The sequence below is a fragment of the Urocitellus parryii genome, chromosome Y (assembly GCF_045843805.1).
Source record: "Urocitellus parryii isolate mUroPar1 chromosome Y, mUroPar1.hap1, whole genome shotgun sequence".
Classification (NCBI taxonomy): Eukaryota; Metazoa; Chordata; class Mammalia; order Rodentia; family Sciuridae; genus Urocitellus; species Urocitellus parryii.
Window position 1 is genome coordinate 14601710 of NC_135548.1, and position 14993 is coordinate 14616702.

The window sequence follows — 14993 nt, forward strand, 5'->3', positions numbered from 1 at the left end:
ATCCATACTTTTAAGTGCTTTCTCACAAGTTTCAAGGTTATTTCAATACTGGTGAGTGACAGGATGCTATGTTTCAGTCTGGAAAAATAGACTGTTACAGAAGATTTTTAAGGATTTAAAATGAGGTGATGTCTCAGCTCTCATGCAAAATTGTATAATGTAGGCATTTTCCCCTAAGAGTCAAAACTCATTTCTTTCCTCAAGAAATGTGAAAGGGTGGATTTCACTTAACTTCATGGTCAATTTAAAATAATAAAATGCCTTTCAGAATCTGATTGACTGGTACAAAATCAGTTTGTGGCTTTGGTTCAGCTGTGTAATGTAATTGGGTGGAAAAAGATTCACAAAGGAGTCTTTATTTCCAAATGGTCAGATCCTGATATAGTGTCTGACCATTCGGTGGCATTACACGTTGAAACTATATGAAAATAATATTAAATTTCAAAGAACAAAATTAAAGGTTATTGACCAAGTAGTAGAGGATGCTGGTGTTTTTAGATTAATTTAAAATCCCATTTCCTATTCCAGTGTGGACAGTAGTCCACTTGAAGCTAATCCTATATTTAGCTTGAGGATATCATAAGGAATATAGAGTGTTCTTCACTCCTGCATGGATTATTCTCTTATGGAAACTGAATCCAAATACAATTTTCTATCACAAATATCACTATCAAAGTCAATGAGGCATACGACAACTTTCTCATTATAGAATGTCTTTCTTGCACTTCGAGTATGTACTCTTATTCTTTATGATCTTATGGATGTTGTGAAAGACTAGTTAATATTCTCCTTTAACTATAATACCAGATTGCTAATTTATCTCATTGATATTAGTTCAGGGTACCAAAAGCTGAATAAAAGCCTAGGATGTTTTTTTTCCTCCTGGAGTGCAGTTTTATTTTTAATAATCTTATTTATACATACTTCTTTGTATTATGCAGAAACTACTCTCCTTTTAAATCAACCACTTCATGAGTTTGATATGAAATGTGAAGTGACAGTACCAGGTGATTCTATCCCAGAGAACTGTTGAAGTGTCAGACAGAGTTCCCTCCTCACCTTTGATGCCTGGTCATTGGGCACCACATCTATCACACAAATGTCGAATAATTTTACACACATTGTTATTCTTTACCTGGATATGTATAACTTTTTGCAGAGTCCTGTTTTTCCTGTCAAATAACCTCATGCTATTAAAATTTTTTTTTAAATAAAAAGAATAAAAACCTAATGATATGCGATATGATGTGGATTGAGAGGAATGTTTATCTTCAAGCAAAAGTTTGTAGACTCACCTTATACAATCCTTTAAGATATTTGAGAAAGTGTAACTATTACAATTCTCCAATAGTGCAGCTATTACCAATACTGGGCTTGACTGGAAGAGTCTTCTCAGAGCTCCATCTTGGAGAAGAATGACTTTTTTGAAACCTTGTGTTGGTGGTTCATGCGGCATCTCAACTGGGTCAAGGTCTAAAGTCCGTCTTCACCTCTGTGGATCTTTGCATTATCTTGGAAATTTTACCAGCTTGATTTTCATTATGTTCTTCTTCCAGGTTTGGTGTCTGGGCAATGAAACCTGATACCATATAAACAAGACAGTAGATGGTTCTACCTTTTCTGTGGTTATTCCCTCCCTGGTTCCCGGGATCCGGTACAGTGTGGAAGTGGCAGCCAGCACTGGTGCTGGACCTGGGGTGAAAAGTGAGCCTCAATTCATCCAGTTAGGTGAGTGTCCAAGCAGTCCAGTTTCACAGTCTGTCACTGTACTACTTGTCCTGCTTTGCTGTTTTTACATGTGTCTGAGCTACTGTTGGAAGTTAATAGAATTCAGAAGTGAGGCTTATAACTACAGTGGTGTTAGCTTCACTTAAAATACACTCACATACAGTGTTATGCCTTGGTTACCAACAAGGCCACTTTCCAACAAAGACATTGGTAAGCAATTTTGTCCTTGTGTGAACATCACGGAGTGTAGTTACACAAACTAAAATATATGTGATGTCATTAGCCAGTATCATCTTATACAACAGTCAATAGAAATCATTCCTCGTTGATAGAAACGTTATGTGAGGCATGACTGTAGATATCTTATAACTAAACTAACCTTATCCAAATATACATTTTAGATGATAGTTCAAATAAAAGTTAGGTAGTATTCAGTATCATCCTAACTGGGGCCCTGTGGAAATTTTTTTCATCTATTTAACTAATACTACTAATCAAGTCCAAGGACACTGCAGTGAATAAAGAAGAAGATAAGTTGAGATGTCAGAGCACTGGAATGTTTCTATGCTAATCACTCAAATTTAAATACAATTTGTGTTTCGAAAATTATACATAAATTAAAAAAAAAAAAAAACAGCAAACCTGACCTGGGTTTCATTACTAGGGATCACTATAGGCAAACTATTATGAACATACTATATGAATTAGTAAGTGATTGCTATTTACATGTAAACAAGCAACAACTGAAATGCCAATAAAACAATATTGCAACTAAGAAGTGGGGAGAAAAAGGTCAGATTTTAAGAGTTAACATTTAAATTAGGAAAGAGGCCAAGAAGTATACAGTCTGGTTTGTGTCTGTATATTGCAAATCAGAAGTTAAGCATCAGTAATATTTTATGTCAGATGCAAATTATGAAAAAGAATCATTTGTAGCAATCTTTATGCTTCACAAATGAGTACATACTATTTTGGCATATTAAAGAAGTATGAATGACATCCTGGAATTATTTCATAATAAAAGTAAAAGAAACATTTGACTTTGATTAACTCTGTTGCAATACCTAAAGAACTTCATATTTATTTTGAAAATATTGTTAATGTTCCACTGTTAAGACAATGCTAGCTGCTGCAATGCATAAACTTGCAAAGTTTATATGACATAACACAGTAAAGTCTACTACAATTCCAGTTGTCCAGTAGGTCTCTGTTTCACCTAGTGTTTGTGGGTTGTAAGCTGAAGAGCCCTAATTTCTTAATGTGGGCTTCCAAGGTTGTCCCTGCACCAACAGAATGCAAGAAAGGAAATATATATTCTATGGGAAGCTTGAAATGGTGCAGGCTAGAAAGGTGCACATGACTCATGCCTGATGTGATTGTAAGAAGGTGAACGAGGACTAAATGAAAGCAGCGGCCAGGAGCTGCCTCCCAGCAGTCAATTATGAGAGGCCCATTCAAGCCTTCAGTGGGGGCTTGCTGACTGTCACAATCTGGGCCAGAATTTTATATTATTTTTTTTGGACTCTTTTTTTCCATGTTACACATTTTTAAATGATTATTTAAAAACTTCTAGACAAAAATAGCTTCCTGGTTTATTTCAAGCAATACGGGAAACTAGGAAAAATCGTTTGATGCATCTGTTGCAATGTTATATAACATGGGGGAGGGGAGTTTATATTGAAAAATTATAGCTGATATTCGAATATTTGTCCACTTTTTTCAAATGTCAGCATTAGGTTATTAAAACTGAAATTAAAAGGTATGTCTTGAATGACCCTAACCATTGTGGATACTGTTTACCTGTTTTTAGAACATACGATGTTTAGTCCTAGTTTTGGGAAGATGAATTGGAAAAAGAACCATATGTAAATTTTATTTATTGAAGATTTAAATCATGGGATTTAAGGGTCAAGTTGATTTCCTTGAAATTATAAGTGGGTTCCAGTTTTTCAGATCTTAATATAGCCTCAGCTGCAGGGAGACAAAGCCTGAGGTAGAGAGGGGCTGCTTTAATTCATTAGTCACACTGCACTTTATTCTGTTAGGTCCATCTGCTTGCTCGCACGGAACCTCTCTGGGCTGTTTCCATAAAATCTGAAGCTACCCAAGATAAACTTGCACAAATAGGCATAAAGTCTATAAACCTAGCAGATACAAAGGATGTATTAGGAATAAAAAGAATAGGTCTGGTTAGTGAACTTTTAGAGGATGAAGTGCTTTTAGGATAACCAGAGATAAAAGGGTCTGGAACATGAAATAAAACTTTCAGTCAACAAACAGTTGAAGGCAGGTGACTGCTTGTGAAAATAAGGTTTTCAGTCTTGATCCTCCATAGCATGAAATCTGGAATCAAGAAAAACAAAAAAAGGAAATATCCTCCCCCCACAACATATATACACACAACAGAAGGAATTCAGCATTTCACAGAGAAAGGCTGTTTCCATAGCTATTGAATGCTGCTGATTTTTTTCTGCCAATTATCATATTAAGATGCAATATCATTTAATAAGAAAACCTGTAGGATTTTTTTTTCTTCAAGAACTGTTATCCCTATCGAATGAGTTATACTAATTATTTTTATGGAAAATATATTTTTGGACTGGAAAGATTTCTATTTCAAAGCAGACTGTATTATATTAGCAGATTGTATTTCTCTCAAATTTGGTCTGGAGATCTGTGAAGCAGCTATAAACCCACCTGACAGGGCTCCAAGGGATTTGGTTGTAGATGTTTACATGGAACCCGTGGGATACTCTTTTGTCCTGACAGAGAGCATAATGCCTAAGTATCCAACCCTGTGACTGGGTGTCCTTCTCACAGCAGACTGTTCAACCAGCAGATGCCCTTCTGGCTTTTTTGACCTGCTAAGATAGCTCCTCTCTGGGAGAGCCCCAGCTGGGAGGAGAGATCCTGCCAGGTGTGTTAATCAGATTCAACTCAGAGGGGTGAAGCAACAGAACACATGAAATAGCAGGAGTGGGTTACTCACAGATCCACAAGAGCAGAGGTGCTGACAAGAGCCAGTCAGAAGGCCCAGGGGCCACTGAGCGGCGGGGGGGGGGGGTGGCTGCAGGTGGGGAGACAGAGAGAGAGGACCTGTGGGCTGAGGGTTTTATTGGTGCTCAGGGTGTTTGTTGTTCAAGGAGGTTTCCTACAGGGAGTTCTAATTGTTCTTAGAGAAAGCTGGAAGGATTCCATGGGGTCGTGCTGTGACTAAGAGTTGTCAGTTCTGTGGATGATGAGTCCAGGAGGTGGTATCTCTGTGGCCCATGGGGAGGTGGTCACCAGGAGGCAGTTATATAAGGGGGATATCTGCCCTGACCATACTGAGGAATTGGGAGTTAGCAGAGAGCTGGCAACTCTGTCCGGGTAACTAAACCCTTCTTTTAGTATTTAATCTTAGATTCAAAATGAATGCAGAAGCAACATAAAATTTTAAAAGTGTGGTACATGAATCTTTTCCAAGTTAAATGATTTAATAATTGTGAGGAAGCCCCAATCTCCCAATCTTAATGAAATGCACAAGCCCCTTCTTATGTCATCAGATGTTGCAGGGGAAGAACATTAAGACTACAGACACCACTGGGAATTCTCCCCACTGGGCAACCTCAGGACTAGCATCACAAGGTGTCTACAAAGTGACATACAGCTTTGATGGAAGAGCGACAGTCTTGCGTTTTCTACAAAGACTTTGCAGGCTGCTCTGTGTGACCTGGAGTAATGGCGGGCTTGAAAAATATCACCGTAGGCTTAAGACATAAATGTAAAATAAGCGTATTTTATTAGCCATATATTCCATCAATTTTTAATTCTTGAATCAAAATATCCAACCGAGAATGTCTTTTTGACTATTCATAACACTTGATAATTCTTTTACATATTTAATGTTCTTTTCTTATATCTATTGCTGGTGATGGTTATTATTTTAAAAGAAAGATTATTCATAGTTCTTACAATGGTAACATTATCTTAATCTGTCATTGTGTTTTAATGATCTTTAATTTTATAGGACGTTCTGATCGTGGGTTCAAATAATATGTTTCTAAGACAGTGAAGGATGTTGCAATATAATCTTGGGGAGGAGTATGCAAATACACACACATGCACGCACACACACACACACCATTTTTCAATATCTAGCCTGTAGAAAAAGTAAAATTTTATTTTAAGCCTTTTTACAGCACATATTTGATGTTTCTATAGAATTTTGAGAATTTTTCAACCTTTTCTATACATATAATATTCAGTACCTGTTATTTATTTGTACAATTGCATTAAAGTATTCTTGGTTTTGGCGGGGGGTTTGCATTTTATGGTATTAACACTTTTATATTTATCTCAATTAGTGAGCACTGTTTCTCTGAAACTCAATCTAAACAGTATCCCACAAACTTGTAAAATAAAAAGAAAACAGAGTGCCACTGTCCTTGTTTCAGCTCAGATCACACAAAATTACACCCATACTTCTTTTAAATTAAAATGAATGAATTTTACTATTGATCTCATGAACTCATTCACTTCCTGCAGTAATGCAGAATGAAAAAGAGAAATCATGGTCCAAAATTAACAAAATATAATGACAGGTATTTTACATCATATATGTATTCTTACATCATCACACTGAGTCTTACTCCCAACTCATCAGAAGATGGCCTTTCAGATTCTCATGGGAACCCTGTGTCACCTGAGGACCAGGTCAGCCTTGCTCAGCAGATTTCAGACGTGGTGAAGCAGCCAGCGTTCATCGCAGGAATCGGAGCAGCCTGCTGGATCATCTTCATGGTCTTCAGCATCTGGCTCTACCGACACAGGAAGAAGAGGAACGGACTTACTAGTACTTACTCGGGTATCAGGAAAGTATTCGCTTTCTCAGGTTTTTCATATTTTAATATGTTTATGAAATTCTTAGTTTTACACCTGACTCCACCTGATTCACAGGGACACATATCCTACCTGTTAAATTATTTCAATATACAGCAATTCTCTAAAGTACTTTTATCATGATATCTGCATATGAACAACTCTCCTGTGGCAGTACAACAGAGTTAATCAGTTTCTTAGGACCCAGATCCTTTCAAATATGTTTCACTAAGGTACATCTAGGCTTGTCTGTGATACTGTGGCCTTCTTCTCTTAGGCAATTATTTTATTACTTTATTTCTTGGGGGAAATTTGTAATCTCCCTGTCACAGGAATTATAAATTGGGTCTTTAAACTCACATAGTTTTAAGGGGATTGTTGTCCTTTGAAAAGCAACAAAAAGAGAGATTTCTTTGATTATTTTTAGAAGCAGTCCTTTCTTAGTGAATATGATCACATTATGAGGGATGTCCTGCCTAGGGAGGGAAGAGTGTTAGTACTTGTCCATTCATAGACTTAAGATCCTGCAATCCAATGTCTTATATACTGTCCATTAATGATGATGATTTTGTTACGTATGTCTTTATAATTTTAGGAAAAAAAAATATTTGCTATTATTTACATTTTCAAAGATAGACTCTGCCAATATATTTCATAAATACCTTGGCTACATATCTTCAAGTCCTATGAATTGTTGACAATCTAAACATTGAGGCACATAATCCTGTTCCTTCCTCTCCCCCAAATATATCCTCCAACTCTGGTCGTCATACCTCGGCTGTAGATTGTGTGGCCTCCTAGTTTTCTGATTTTAGTCCATTTTTATGTCTTTAGTTCAATAAAATGATTCATAGTGTTGCATTTTACTCTCAAAAAATGTCATGGTTTGGATTGAAAATTACACATTCACCTTCGTTACAGAGCCAACATAACAAAAAAGTTTTGCTTTGCTGCAAAGCAAATTTAAAGATAATTACCAAGAAATTAAGTCATCCCTTCCTTGACTGTCACTTATCCTTTCTTTTCCTAATGGTCAACATATCTCCTAAGAGAACATTTTCTGTGTATCTTGGACAGAGTATTTCTCTAATCACATGGAATTTTCAAGACGAGGTAAAACTTGAATGTCATTACACATTTATAAAACATTCTGTGTCAACAGTGTGGGATATTTGTGCTGTTCCTGGAGGTCTTGGGAAAAAAGAGTCAACAGAGATTCATCATCAATACTGTGAAATAAATCCATGTGCCTCCTGCCTGTGGCTCGGCAGCAGTCTCCTCATATGCATAGATTTGCCTTAGCGTTATCACCCTGAAATATGTTTTTTTTTCAGATATGTGTCCTACCTAGACATGAAGCAAAATGTCAGTACCCCTGCCTGTGAAATGGAAAACAAGGGCTTAGAGGTTACTGAGAAGAGAGTGGTGCTCATTATGTATAGAAAGAGAACAATGTCAGGCACATGTGTTACTAAATAGAACCTTTGACTGCAAATCCATGCAGAGACGGGGTTTATGAATGTGTTTGGTGGAGTGGGGAAGGGGCAGGATTCTGGGAGGAGACTAGGTTTAGAAATCTGATTTCAATAAGGAAAAGCAACTAACATTTAGATGTGAATTTTCTGTTCATCAGACTTGCCCCATTAACTCCATTTCATAAACAGCCAGTCAGTGAAATCCAGTGTTCCTTGTCATGATCAAGTGTCATAGCTGTGTGATTATAACAGTTTAATGCTCTGTATTGTCTTGAAGTCTAAGAATGTGACATGAAAACTCTCCTTTCTGAAATGCTCCTTGTTCTTTACTAATGTCCTTTGAGCATGCTGACAAATGCCCATGTGATCTTTCTATGGGACCTTTAAGCTAATATCCTGGTCTTTTCAACTAGCTTCTGTTTAAGCAGAAATCATAGAACATAATTACAAATGTAATTGGATGAGCACTGATTCTGCTTTCCTCACTTCATCCTGTTGGCACTTTTTCAAAATTCTATGTATATGCACTTTTTTTTTAAAGTGCATTTTGGGTATCTTAAATTTTACTATGCCAAACACAATGCCAGTTTTGTTTGGTTTCAGGGAAACAGGAAGTAAAATATTTTAAATAAATGAAAAGAACCTCTTGACATAAAATATCAAGCCAGAGTGTGACTTTGGGTACTCATGAGCATTGTTTTAGCGTTTCCCCTTACGTATAGCTATAGGTGTGACATCTGCTGGGACACTGGGGGCTCCATCCACATACATCCACATATTACATCAGCACCACTCAGTACACAGAGTTCATTATATTTATTATTGGAAGCTCTGAAAATTAACTTGTTCTTTGGTGTGCTAGCAGCGAAAATTTCATTTAGGGCTGACTTTTTTTTCATTTCTTCTTCAATTCCTCAAACTGGGGTTAGCAGTTAGCTATGAGAAGTAATGACAAGGACCTTTCATATTTCCCGTGTCCTTGTGATTGCAAATTAATGTTCAAGCACCCCACTCTTGCTTGAATAGCTTTAGTTTCAAATGTACCTTTTTTTTTTTCTTTTTATGAAGACTTGTTACTATGGCTCTGAAATTTTGAATGTAGCTAAATTACATTGACTCTCTGAAAAGATCTGACTGAAAGACAACACAATGGAATTCTTAAGACAGGGGCTGCTGTGCTGCAGAGGAAGGCCAGTGTATCAATTGGGTACACAGCATTAAGGTTTTTGTTGTTGTTCTTTCCAGTCTGCTCAGAGATGAAGTGGTTTTGTAAGAAGTGACAGTTGTAGAGGATGCTATGTGTTCCACTTTGCAAACCCAGAGCTCTAATCCTAAAGTAAATTTCTTATCATTGTTCAAATGTACAATGGAAAATGCATTTTGGCAGCTTTTTTGATACATAATCGGTGATCAATATTCTAGTTTGTTTGTTGTAAAGATTTTTTTTTTTCCAGGCAAGCTTTAACCTTAAAGGGTGTAATGTGGATTTCCTTGCTTTTTTTTTTTTCATCCAGAGCAGCATTTACTTTAAATTAAGGGGAAAAGATTGGAAAATATGTCAGTCTCCTCCCTTTATGAAATGACATGCAAATTGCTCTGGTGTGATCCCACACCAGGAATAGAAGATAGGAAAAGTGGGGGAGGCCATGCTGCTACTTTTGAGGTCTGCAGTTCAATTTCAGGCATTATTGATTAGATTAAGATTTATAACTGCAGAGAGAGTGAAGGTTCTCAGAGGGGTGTTATTGTTCTATTGTTTAGCTTCTAGCGTGGCATTAGAAAAATGTTCAGCCTACTCAACCACGCTTCTAAATGTAAATTATGACACAGAAATCAAAGTTTAAAACTCCACACATTTTTCTATCCGTTCAGAAATGTTTATAATGATAAAAATGTAGTGTTGTACTGTTTGTGTAAGGCATCAGACTTATAGGACGTTTTGATTTTTATGATTCTCTTTGCTTTTCCTTCATTCCTTTCCTCTCTCCCTGCTTCCTTCCTTCCCTCCCTTTTTCCTCTTTCTTCTCCTTTCTTTCCTCCAATAATAAATACTTAAGTGCACCTATTAGTCCATTTAATAAGCATTTACTTTCAGATTCCTAGATAAGGTTCCAGCATACACCTGATAATACTTGTTTAAGAATCCATCATCCAGTGTTTGGAAATGATTAATAGCAGAGGATTCCTGTTTGTACTGGAGCCCATGAGCTAAATCTCTGTTGCTAAATGCAGGGTCATTCACAGGGTAACGCACAGCTCCCCTCCCAAGGTACTAGAATGTAAGACACTTCAAAATGGTTCCTGTAGAGACAAGCTTCTTTTTCTAACCTCATATTGGGTTTTATTCATATATCAGAGTTTCAGACCTACTGGCTTGGTTATTTACATTTGTTTTATGTTCAGCTGTCTGCTTGATTCATACTAATGTGATATGTTCCCTTTCTCTTCAGCTTAATAACTGGTTTATATTTTGTTTTGATTTTCAGTCCCATCCTTTACCTTCACGCCAACAGGTATATATTTGCACTTACCCTCCTCCTATCCTTTGTTAGTTTGGCATGTGTTGTACTATTGTGTTTCTGGTTTTATCTCATTTTCAGCAGTAACTGGGGGGAAAGTACTTAAATGGAATACAATACTTCATTTACTCAAGGCAGGCATGCATTTGAAGTAGAAATGGTTGGTGTTGCTTTTCATCCATCCAATGCATTTATTTATTCACCACTCCACGTTGCATCTTAGCCCTGTTTGCATGTATTTCCATTAAAAAGACACAGTGTTTCTAGCCTCAGCATGATTTAACATGCTAATCATCTTATTGATTATTTTCATACTTGGCAATGCATTCCCCCCTCCCTTAACTTAAGCTTTTAGGTTTTCCAACAAAAATTTCTCTGCCTTGTAATTCTCTGTCCATAGAATCAGTATTCTGAAAGGTAACCAAAATACCCAGCACATGTGAAAGATAAAACTTTTCATTTTCCCTAAGTCTGAGTCCTCATATTCTGTTCTATTCAGTTTCTTTCAAAGTGGATCCTCTTCTTTCACATCACCTCTAGTAAAAGATGTACCTGTAGTTATGCCGCCTCAGTTTTAATCCAGTTATTGGAATCACTGGGAGCAGTTATCTCTCCCAAGCAGACTCCCAGTTTGGAGTTTTTCTAAGTAGCAGAACTTGGCAGCTTTTAAAAATACATTTCTTCTTAGAAAATGTGTCTGTATTTACAAAAAAGCTAATCTTCTTAACCCTTTGCCTAACTATGTGCAAATCTTTTTGTGGTACAGTTCTATTTTTATGCCCCAAATTTATTTAGCTGAGAAAGCCTTCAAAAGCATTAAACCATATTTTATGAAAATATACTTATGAAAATATAATGAGTATGAGTTTCAAAAAGCCACAATAAGAAAAAATAGGTTAAAAAATGGTCACATCTATAGTCACAACTTTACGTCTTTGTCTTTGGAAGGGCTTAACATCTATTTTTTGTCTCACTGGTTCTCAATCTTATGGGAAAATCTAGTAGGGATTTGTAATATTTACCTACAAGGGCAAGACTTTAAGATTATACCTACAGAATTATAAAGTGGTATGATCTAGTACACTCAAAATAAAAATCTATGGGAATGCTAATGTACAAATAAATATATAATAGTTACATTTACCAAGAATCTGCTGCAATTTTACTGTTGCTTTTCTCAATATTGTTAAGGCTAAGAATGATGCATATTTAATTTAATAAGAATTTTAAATTATTAGCTGAATTAGAAAACTGCTATGTCCTGTAAGGATTTTTACAATGTTACTGGGTAGGAAGGGATAAAGAATTCCAGTGTACAAAGATGCTTGTGAATGTAATAGCTTTTGATATATAAATGTGTCTATTAATTGTTCCTTTTTTTAACATTCTAGTAACTTATCAGAGAGGAGGCGAAGCTGTGAGCAGTGGAGGGAGGTAATTATCTTCCTTGTTTTGTAGATCCTTGGGGGAATTAAAAATATTTCTTCTTGTCTTCCTCACCGATGCAAGTTTCATTGCTTCAGAGGTTTAACAACTTAAAGATAAAAAGTGTCCCAATCTTTTGGAAAGAATCCATTCATCTGGGGTGTTGAACCAAGTCATTTACACAGAAATACAGTTCCTGATTGAGCTGTTGCACTTTAGACAATGGCCACCAGAGGGAGTACGTTAACCAAGAAAAACAGACTGCTGATTTAGCAGATGATTAAAAGGAGTTAAAGTGATTAAGCTGTGGCATTTATGAAGATTAAGAAATATAGCTAGTTAACAGATACTATCAAAGAAAAAGTGCTCATTTGAAAACCGGCTGAACGAAGCAGTTGCTCAGAAGTTATAGGTTATGTTTGTTTGTTCTTGTTATGAATTCAGCTTAGTAGATACCTCCGTTTGCAGGGAAATACATTCGGATAAAAAAAGAAATCTAGGTAGTTTGTTAACAAAGAAATTTTTCACCCTTTAACTAAAAATATCCTCAGTCCTATACTTATGATTTTTGAGGTAATTATTATTCAGTGAACTTTAATATATTCACAGAGAAATCACAAATTAATGTGACAGGCAGCTTAAAGGGGCTGAAACAGGATGTAAATTACATTAGGCAAGTTCCAGGATTTTCCACAATAAGGTGATTTTTCTTTTTTTCAAAAACAGTAGCACCTAGGCACAAAGGGAGAAAAAAAAATTCTAACCAAAACCAATTTATAATTCAAATTAAATTAGCTTATTAGAGTGCCCTTCTTCATATGGTCGGATAATATGGTTAGCTACTGAATAGTCAAAAAATGAGTAAGATATTATTCCTGAATCCTAGGAATATACCTCCTAATAAGAAAATTACTAAACTTAGTTTATGACAAAGAGTTATTTAAAATATATATATATATATATATATATATATATATTGACTGCCTTTAGCTGGTGCTGTACAAATGTGTCAGTAAGCATTAATCTTTTCTTTCCTGGGTACTACTAACTTCCTGTTTTCACAACTGTGAAACAAAGCCAGCCACCAAAAGACCCAAATACTGGGGTGGTTTTCATGAGGAGTAAATCCACTTGATTGAGGGATGAAAGCAGAACACATTTTTGCATCCAGGGGAATTCCATATAAGTCACAGTCCAGACATTCATGAAAGAGCTTCTGCCATGAGAACATTTTCCTGTGGGTGAATCTGTAATGCCTGATTGTTTAACTACCTCTCTCTGTGTCTATTCATGACTGTTGACTTCAGTTTTATTGGCACTAGCTCCTGTGCATGGGCATGTGTTCACATGCTTATACACACGTGCACACCCATAAAATATTAACCTAGCTCCTTCTCTAAACAATTTACAACCCAGACAGACCAAATGGTCTCATGGAAGACAGTGGCAGGAATGCATAGGTGGGAAATGGTGGTTTCTAGGACAGGAATAAAGAATTGTCAAGTTCCTGAACTGTCTATTTGGAAAGCTCACTAACAAAGAATCATAGCGTTTTCAACTGAAAAACAGAATCCAGACAGTGAAATGGATATATCTCAAATACTAACTAGAAATCATCATTTTCCTAAATGAATTGATAAAAGATGCTGGAATGTCACAGAGACAATAATAGTTAAATAAAAATTTTAGAGTCAGTGCTCAACTGACAGTTATACACACAATTTTAAATGTATTTATTCATTAACTATAATGGACACTGACTACAGGGCAGATACTCTGTTAGCTGCTTGGAATGCGTCAGTGAGCAAAGTGGATAAAATTCCTGATCTTGTGGGCATTTGATTATGGTGGGAGAGATGGAAGATGGATAATAAACATTTTTTAAAAGGTCAACTGTACAGTGTCAACAGTTGATAAGTACTGGGGTAAAAATCAAGTAGGACGAGAAAGAGAAGGTTCATTAAGAAGAGGCCTCTTTCCTAGCCATGATGAATCTGTGCGGGGGTAGGGAGGGGTTGCTAGGACCAAAATACCTAAAAGAACAACTTAGGGAGGAAAGTGTTTTGGCTCAGTCTCACAGGTCTCAAGCTCTGGTCCATTGACTTCATTTCTGCAGCTTTTTTTTTAATACATATTATGTAGTGCTATGGATTGAACCCAGCACCTTGCACGTGCTAGGCGGGCGCTCTACCAAGGAACTACAACCCCAGCCCCCATTGACCTCATTTCTTTAGGCTCAAGCATCATGGTGTATGGCAGAGGAAAGCTGCTCAACTCTCAGCAGCTGGGAAGCAGAGAGGTGAGAGTTGAGGAAGGGCCAAGGACAAAATAAACTCTTCCAGAGCATGCCCCTGGTGATTACTTCCTCTGACGAGGTCTCACTTCCCAGTAGTCTGCTGAGCTCTCAATGTATTAATCCATCAAGTGGATTAATCCACTGATCAAATGAACTCAGCCACTGATAAGGTCGGAGCCCTCACCATCCAATCATTGCCTAAAAGCCCAACCTCCGAACTTTGCTACGTGGGGACCAATCTTCAACACAAGAGCTTTTGGAGGACATTCCAGATCCAAACCATAACACTGAGTTTTGTGGTCACTGGAAAAGAAAATGAATAGCAAATTCAATATCCACTTGGCTTTCCTCACCTCCAACCCCTGTCTTGGTTTTCTTCATTCATCACAAACTTCCTGGGTCCTCCCTGGACCTACCACCTCTCTTGGCTGATGGCACCTAAGCTAAGATCTGTTGATCATCCTCTTTTGCTTCCTGCAACCATTACTGTGTTCTATGGATCCTTTTTTTTTTTTACCCCTCCACTATGACTGATATTCTTTCTTTTTAAGCACTTATTCTCCCTTGCCAAAACTATGAGCTCCCAGCTGTCCTAAGTTCATCCAGTTTTATTAGCACTGTTGTCTACTAATTCTCTTTCCAGTGGAGGCAGAATAATCTTTGAAATTCATGCTAATTGTGTAAGTTCCT

General features: G+C 36.8%; 1 pseudogene; it reads left to right on the top strand.

Moving 5' to 3' along the window:
* LOC144250937 (roundabout homolog 1-like) overlaps positions 1-14993 on the top strand; it is a 149742-nt pseudogene that overhangs the window by 90538 nt on the left and 44211 nt on the right.